Below are 8,204 nucleotides of genomic sequence, written 5' to 3' on the forward strand. Positions count from 1 at the left end.
GTTAATCCTTTTCCTTTTGATCGGCTCCTCCACAATTTGGGAAGATCAAACTCCTACATAAGGCATGGCTGAAACAACAAAGTCTCTCCATCTTGTATATTCTTCACTTGCACTTACACCCCTCAAACCTTCCATTTTAACCAAGACCAGATGTTGCCAATCTTGTTTGATGATCTCCAAAACAACTTGTGCAATGTGATCTTTAAACAACCCAAAGAATTAAACAATTCCCACAATTCTAGGAATGAATTGTATGCCCCTAAGTTGTCTTATCACAAGGGCTGGAGGATAACTCATATAACCTGTGATACCTACCGAAGGCACCTAGCGTCTTTGCCCACAACTCACTAGAACATCCACTACCAGGACCCATGGGGCTCTCCATTTGAAATCACTATTACACAAATTTTCTAGTTTTCCTACCTAAGACAAACGACAAGGAAGTGATCAACAATCTAGGTTCATGGTATCTATTAAGAGGTGTCATGTTAAATAACAAATACAAAATAGGTATACAACAACTACACAAATTGTGACCAAAAAGAGCGAAAACAAGAAGGCTGGAAAACAAAATCAGACAGAACAAAAAAATAAATAATCAAATATTTGAAAGCCTTAAAAGTTAACAATAATTTGATATTTTGTTTTTTATTTTAATCGAAAAACATATTTATTATTTAATCTTTATGACAATGTAAAAAACATGACCCTTATTCTATATATATATATATATATATATAAAGCTAGCCTACCTATCTATAATGAGTTCTAATTTGTAATAGATCATTTTTACTTTTTTAATTACAAGTTCATGTTCCTTATACTTGCATTGCAACTAATATAATGATAGGTGGAAACTAGGCCAATGTTAATGCTAAACAACTTGGTTGTTTTCATTCAAGAAATGAATTGCCACAATATTTATAAGCAAAGTATAAGGAAAAAACATTCATATATTTTCATTGCCTCCATAGTGCACAACCTAACCCTTCATTAATTTCAATTTAAAACAAAAACAAAAATTATTTTTTTCCCTTGCATTCATCACCTTATAACTAACCCTTGACTAATTTCAATACTACTTATATATCACCAAACCTAACTCTTTGTCTAAATATATTAAGTTACCATCATTTTGCTTTATTGAAACTATTAAAACAACCTCAATCATACAAACAAAATAATTGAAGACCTCAAAGTTCTCTTAACATCTTGAAGTCTTGTCAATAAAAAATCAAATCTCTTATCATTATTAAAACCTAGATTGATATGCCCACACCATCCAATGAATCCACAATTATTATAGGCATATAATTAATAGCCTATTTAGATTGGAGTTTGATGTAACCATATTATTTAACAACTTCACCCACATTTAACTAGTGTTTTGCCTATGTTATATATATAAAATACCTTGATATTCTTTGTTATATGTTTTGAAGGCACTTTTGGATGAAAGATGCAAAAAGGAGTAAATTGGAGGTAATTGGCAGATTTGACCTTCAGTCGATGTTTTGTGCAGAGCGTGAGTTCTAGAGGCCGAAATGAAGTGATTCCAATGGTACTAAAAAGCTAACATCCATACCTTTCTGGAAATTTAAGGAAAAAAAATAAAAAGAGAAAGAGCATGGAAATCACATCCTTCAAAGTCAAATCTCGAATTCTGCCAATGTTGACCTTTGGCCATTCAAAATTAAATATCTGGAGCTTCAGATGTCTAATTGTTTTAAACTCAATTTTTTTCGATTCTTGACTTAAAGACCTATCAACGCTCCAAATTACATCCAAAACCAATTTCATATGAGGGGTATGTGATTTTTCAAAGATGACAGCTGAATTCTACCATACAATGGTGGATTGCTGGTGGCAGTTGAATATTGTCAAAAGAAGTTGCACCAACCATTGACAAACGATAGCCACCATTGTTGATAAGTGCAGGAGAAGCTGCCATTGAAGCCTATAAATAGAGGCATCATTTGGAGAGAAAAAGACAGAGCAAAGAGAGAGGGAAAGAGAGTGCAGTAAAATAAAAGAAAGAGGGGTGGCAGCCATAAGAGAAGAAACACAAACTCTCCCCTTTACAAACCAGAAATCATGCTTTCTTCCATCTTTAGGAGTAGTTGTTCAATAGATATGCAAGGCTAAACTCGTTTTCTTGGTGCAAGGATGCAAAAACCTTCAGATTTCAAGAACTGTGAGATTTATTTTTTCATTTATTTTAAGTTTGTATTATGAATGAGTATGTTTGTTTTTCTATGCATATTGTCTATGATTATTTATCTTAATTGCTAGAGCAGATTCTACGTTATTATTGTGAACAATCTATTGCTAAGCTTGATATCAAAACCGGAGTTGTGGTATATAAACTTGTGAAGCAACTAAGCTTGATAATTGTGGCGGAACTATGTTATTAAACTTAGGAAGAACATTTGATCAAAGCAACATAAGCTGCGGACAACTTGGTTGCTAAGATTAATGAATTTATACATATTTTAAGGCAGCCATTAGATTAAATCATTAGTGCAGACACTGTTATTATTTGTTGGTTAGGATTAGTTTTATAGCGGATCTGTTAATTAATCAACAGTAAGAAAAGATAAAAAAAATTCAGAATATAAACTGGAGTTTTGTTTCAAGGATCGGTTCTGATTTTAGTAGGTGGATGTGTGCTTGCAAACAGGGTTTGTTTTCTTGATAAATTTCAGTTTTAATTGATTTTGTTTGCTAGTTTAATTTTTGACCTAGTTTAGAGCATTACAAATCAAACCCCCCCTAATTGCATAACGTATAGCATAAAAATCTGAACTAAATCTTTCTCGTGGGATTGACCCCTTGCTTGCTCTATACTATCTTGTGTGTTGTGTTTTAAGCTAGGGTAATTAATTTGTGCGACCGTGACATCGCAACAAATGTTGGCACCGTTTTGGGGAAGTAATTTGAATTGATTCTTGTGCTGTTATTTTTTTTTGTTGTGATTGTTATTTATTTTTCTAAAAAAAAGAATTTTTGTTTGCGGCGGTAGTGTTCATTTACGGTAGTGGTACTGTTCAAAACAATTTTTTTTTTTTTGTAAAATTAGGTATCGGCCTTTTGTTTCCTAAAGAAATCAAAATGACGTTCTAAATAGAACTAGTGCTTGAACTACCATATCGAGGCCAAATTTTGTTGTTTTCTAGGGTTTTTAGGTACTTTTATTTTTCTAGCGTAGGATTTTTGTGCAATTTGCATTGTTTTCGATCTCTTGTGTGGTTGGTTTCTTTGAAGTTTTCTTGAAGATTTATGCCAGACACGATCAAAAGATTTGATGTCTTATCCTAAGTGCAGGAGTGTCAAAGTAATAAATAACCCGGCAAGACCGGGGTTGAACCATAGGGAGGTGAACTATATAAATTATAAATAACAACAACAACAACAACAACAACAAATGATGATGATGATAATGATGGTGATGATGAGTTAAAGAGGACTTTAAGATGTAAGATTAATGTGAAGATTAAACAATGATAAAAACAAATGACAAGGTCAGATGATCCACTAATAGTATTAGAGACAAATAAAGTATAAACTCTTTATAAATTATCAACATGATCATACTAATCATCTTATTTACTTAATACCATACTTATAAATTTTATCAGGTATCTATGATGTTAACTTATGTTGACAACAACTCAAATTCCACTCATAATAACAATGTCGGCCAAAGACTATGAAGGATCAAGTATTTGATGTATCAAGTGTTATACAACACAAATCTAGATTAACCATTTAACAAGCAAGGTATTAAGAATTAATAAGATAAAAATGATAAGACATTCTAATAGCAAGTTGTTTTAGGATATAAGCATTGAAGTCCATATTGAGTTTATATTATACTCATCCTAACACCACTAGTGAAATCTTTTCACCTTAACATGATAAACTTAGCTATACATTATGAAGAAGAAAAACATAAATAAACAATATAAGAACATAAACATGATATAAGTTAACTAAATATAGTAAAGGAAATGAAAAGCATAAACAAGAGATTAATGAAAGCAAAACTTAAGCATTACAAAAATATAAAGAGAGAGAGCAAGAACATGATCTTGATCTAAAAACCAAGATGTCTAAATGAATGGCAAATGCATCCTTTTATAGGCTAAAATTCAGAACTATTCATTTGGTAATTGATTATTGATGTAGTGGCCAACTATTGATTTAGTAGACTTGGTGGATAGCAGCACTCAAGTATTTTGGCTGGATGAAATGACATTAATTCAATCCGAATTTGGTAAACTGTTCTTCTTAAAAGTTGTTGGAAATCATCTCGTCTTTCCACCCATAAAATTTCAGATCATTTGGATCACTAGAGAACGAGATATGGCTAAAATACTCAGTAGTGCTTCTGGTGGACATGGTGGACATCCCTCAAGCTCTTGTCTGGATGAAATGTCATTGCTAACATGAGGATTAAAGCAGGTCGTCTTCATGAAAGTTGTTGGAAATTTTCTTTATCCTTCCACTCACCAAAGTTTACATCATTTGACCTTCTAGAACTCCAGCTATGGGTAAAATTATGAGTAGTGTTTAGGCTGGATTGCAGGACAGATTCTGACTTCTTTTTTGTGACCAAACTTTGAATTTGAAAATGGCAGATTTGGGTCTTTCACTATCATAAACATTATATGTCTATTTCTTAGCTTTCTAGCCATATAAAATAAACTAAAATCCAAGATCTATAGCTCCAGATATAACCCAATGACTTAACAGTGTTCCAATTTGAATTGAATCGGCATCTCCTTTCTAAGCTTAGCCTTTTCTTTGTCCTTTCACTTTCAATAGTTAATCATAACAATCAATCCGTTGAATTGTGAGATATACCTGCATTTAAAATGAGCATTTACCATAAATTAAAGCTATCTTATATTATCAGACTTGTTATTATAAAACATGCTCTAGTTGAGGAGTTATTTATACTTCAAGTGTAAAATAATGATATAAAACCTTGATAAAAATACATTTTTAAGTACTAATCACACCCCACAACTAGCTTATTACTAGTCCCTAGTAATCAAAGCATTAAAATAGAAAAACAATTTGCAAATTCAACAAAGCAAGGCATTCATCATTCAACTTCCATTAATCTATCCATATAAACAAACTCTCATTAAATTTATATATCTGCTTCAATTGTTGAAACAAGATATTAATAAACCTTCTTTTTATGTGCTCAATGTATGAAAACATAGATGATGGGGCTTTTATTAGAAGAAAACAATATTATGTTCTAATGCTTTTCTAAGGTTAACTTCCTTGGGTTGGGATTAATATCTTCTTATTCTTCTTTTTTTTTTCTTATATATATATAACTTAAAACACAATGCATCTTTAACCCATGTAATGAGCTTTCGGCTAATGACTCCCAGACCAGTTGGTCTTAGGGCATTAGGTGTTGAGACACCCCTATAAGCTTAGTAACTCGGGTTACAATTACTAAAATATAGATAGTGCAATGTTTGATTCTCTTAAGCTTTTCTCCTTAACCCATGTAACAAGCACTGGCCAATAGCTCCCAAGTCAGTTGATTTTAGGGTATTAGGTATTAAAACACCCATTCGGGCTTAATTGCTTAGGTTAGGGAGGCTACGAAACCAAACTTATCTATATTTTTATTTATTTATCATCATTTTTTTTAATGAAAATTATATACTATTCATTTCCCTTAGTTGTTACCTTTAACAAAAGAACAAGAATAATGTAATAATCCAATGTGCAACCCATAAGCATATGTTAAAGTGTGTGTGTGTGTGTGTGAAAATGAAGGTTTATGAATACTTGTTATATGAACCGAATGAAGTGATAACAATGCGAGAGTTTGTAAACCTGGATATTTCAAGAAGTGTAATGATAGACCTTGTTATGAATGTTTACTAAGATGCGTCTCAAGAGTCAATACTTGTTACTCTGCCATCTTAATAATGATAGTTTTGCAAATGGTTTACGAAATAAATAACACAGTTAGTTAATTTTTTTTTAATAATATCAACTACTACCCTTTCCCCCAACCAAAAAGAGACATTGTCCTCAATGTTCTAAGGTAAAAAGATAGAGTATAGAAGACATCACCTGAAACAACGAACACTAACAAACTTGAAACACACTTAAACAAATATAAGAAATAACAAAACAAAATATTCAGTTAATAATAAAACTAAAAGACACAAGGTTTCACAAATGAAGGCTCAAATCCAATCTAAGCTTTTGATGGTTTTCCATAATTGACCAATTGATACGATTCACGGATGGATCAATTACAGGGATGAAAGATTGTAGTTGGTCAATCAATTGTTCAGTAGCAATAGCAGAGATTATGATTTGTCTTGCCGAAGATGTTAAAAATTTCTGTTCCACAGCTTGATCAAGAAAAGACAATAATTTATCATAAAAACCATTAACATTTAACAAACATTTAGGTTTATGGTGAATGTGCAGTTGGGCCTAAGAGGAAATATGAAAGATATCTTCCAATATGCCCAAACCACCTGGTAAGGCAATAAAGGCATCAGCGTGTTTAAACATTGTATTCAGTCGATCAGACATTGTGGAGACTTGTAGTTCCTCTCCAATTGTCTCTCCAAGGAGGTCCTCTTTTGCTAAAGCTTTGGGGACAACCCCCAAAACTTGACTGCCTCCTAAAAATACAGCTATTGACACCCCCTTATTAACCTAAGGTTGTCGCTTCCATACACTAAATGAATCTTTCTCTTAGCTAATACCTGACCAAGATGATTTGTTGATTCTAAAAACTCTTTTTGTTTCCCAGGACTGGATCCACTGAAAACACAAATATTTCTTATTTGATGACTTGAGGAACCTGCCATTTCTACACACTTTGATATCTGTTAAATGTGTGGGTTGAGTAGAGATGAGGGGAAGGAAGAAAAGATTTTATAGATGAGAAATTAAAAATGTAATTACACACCTCTATGTAGGCCAGCTAGAATCTCTCTCTCTCTCTCTCTCTCTCTCTATTGAAAGCATGTGTATGTACAAGTAGTTGTGATTGTGGCTCACATCTTCCCTTGGTGTTACGTCCAAGAACGGCTTAAACGCCTTCTATAAGTCAGGGATAGGCTTCCCATCCAGTTTTCTTAAAAACTGGCAAACAAGATCTTTTTTAGTCAAATTCCCAAGACTATATCAAGCATGTTCTTTATGGAATTGTGGCCATAAATCATGAATTGCATGATGCACATCTCCACTAGGGTGCGTCTCAAGAGCCATTAGAAGATTATCTAAATACCCCTTACTCAGGTCATCCTTAATGAACTGTATTTTATCTTCACGGTTTACAGATACCTTTCCTAAAGAACGACATTTTGCATTACAAGTCCATTTGGCACATCTGTGATAGACTTTCAGTCGTTTTGCACGACGTTTCTTTGCAAAAGTGCTTTTAACTATTCCAGGCATGTATGAAATGAAAGAATTGGAGGACTCACCTAATAATCGGACCTTTGCTTCAATTAGCCAGCGAATAACTTCAGGAATTCCATGGTTCATTAACAATCTCAATCTTTCACACCTAGCATGGTAAATTTTTGTAATTGCATTCTGAGGCAGAGCAGGAAAATACTTCTTTATTTTTCAAGAGGGGTGTCCATTTTCAAATGAGAAGAGATGCAAAGAAGGGAGAAAAAGCAAAGAATTGCAAAAATATATACACAGATATCAGTTATCATGGGAAACTAAAAAAACCGACTTAAGAGTCATAGAGCAGCGTTATCCATTATTTAACCAAGGTGTGAGAAACTAGCAAAACAAAGGTCTCACCAAAAGGAAACACAAAATCAACGTGAGAAAAAAAAAATCAATCTTTATATACAGGATCACCCAAGTCAATAGAGTCATTTTCAACTAAACAATTGTCAAAATAAACTTTCAAACGATGTCCATTTACCTTGAAAACATTATCATTATTTGGATTCTCGATATCATAGGCCCCATATGGATACACATGTTTCACAATAAAAGGACCGCTCCATCTTGATCTTAGTTTTCCAGGAAATAAATGGAGTTGAGAATTATAAACCAAGACTTTTTGACCAACATTAAATGTTTTTCTCAGTATTTTCTTGTCATGAAACTTTTTGATTCTTGCTTTATGAATTCTTGAATTTTCATATGCATCATTTCTTATTTCCTCAAGCTCATTTATT

Source organism: Populus alba, chromosome 16 (genome assembly GCF_005239225.2).
Source record: "Populus alba chromosome 16, ASM523922v2, whole genome shotgun sequence".
NCBI classification, from domain to species: Eukaryota; Viridiplantae; Streptophyta; class Magnoliopsida; order Malpighiales; family Salicaceae; genus Populus; species Populus alba.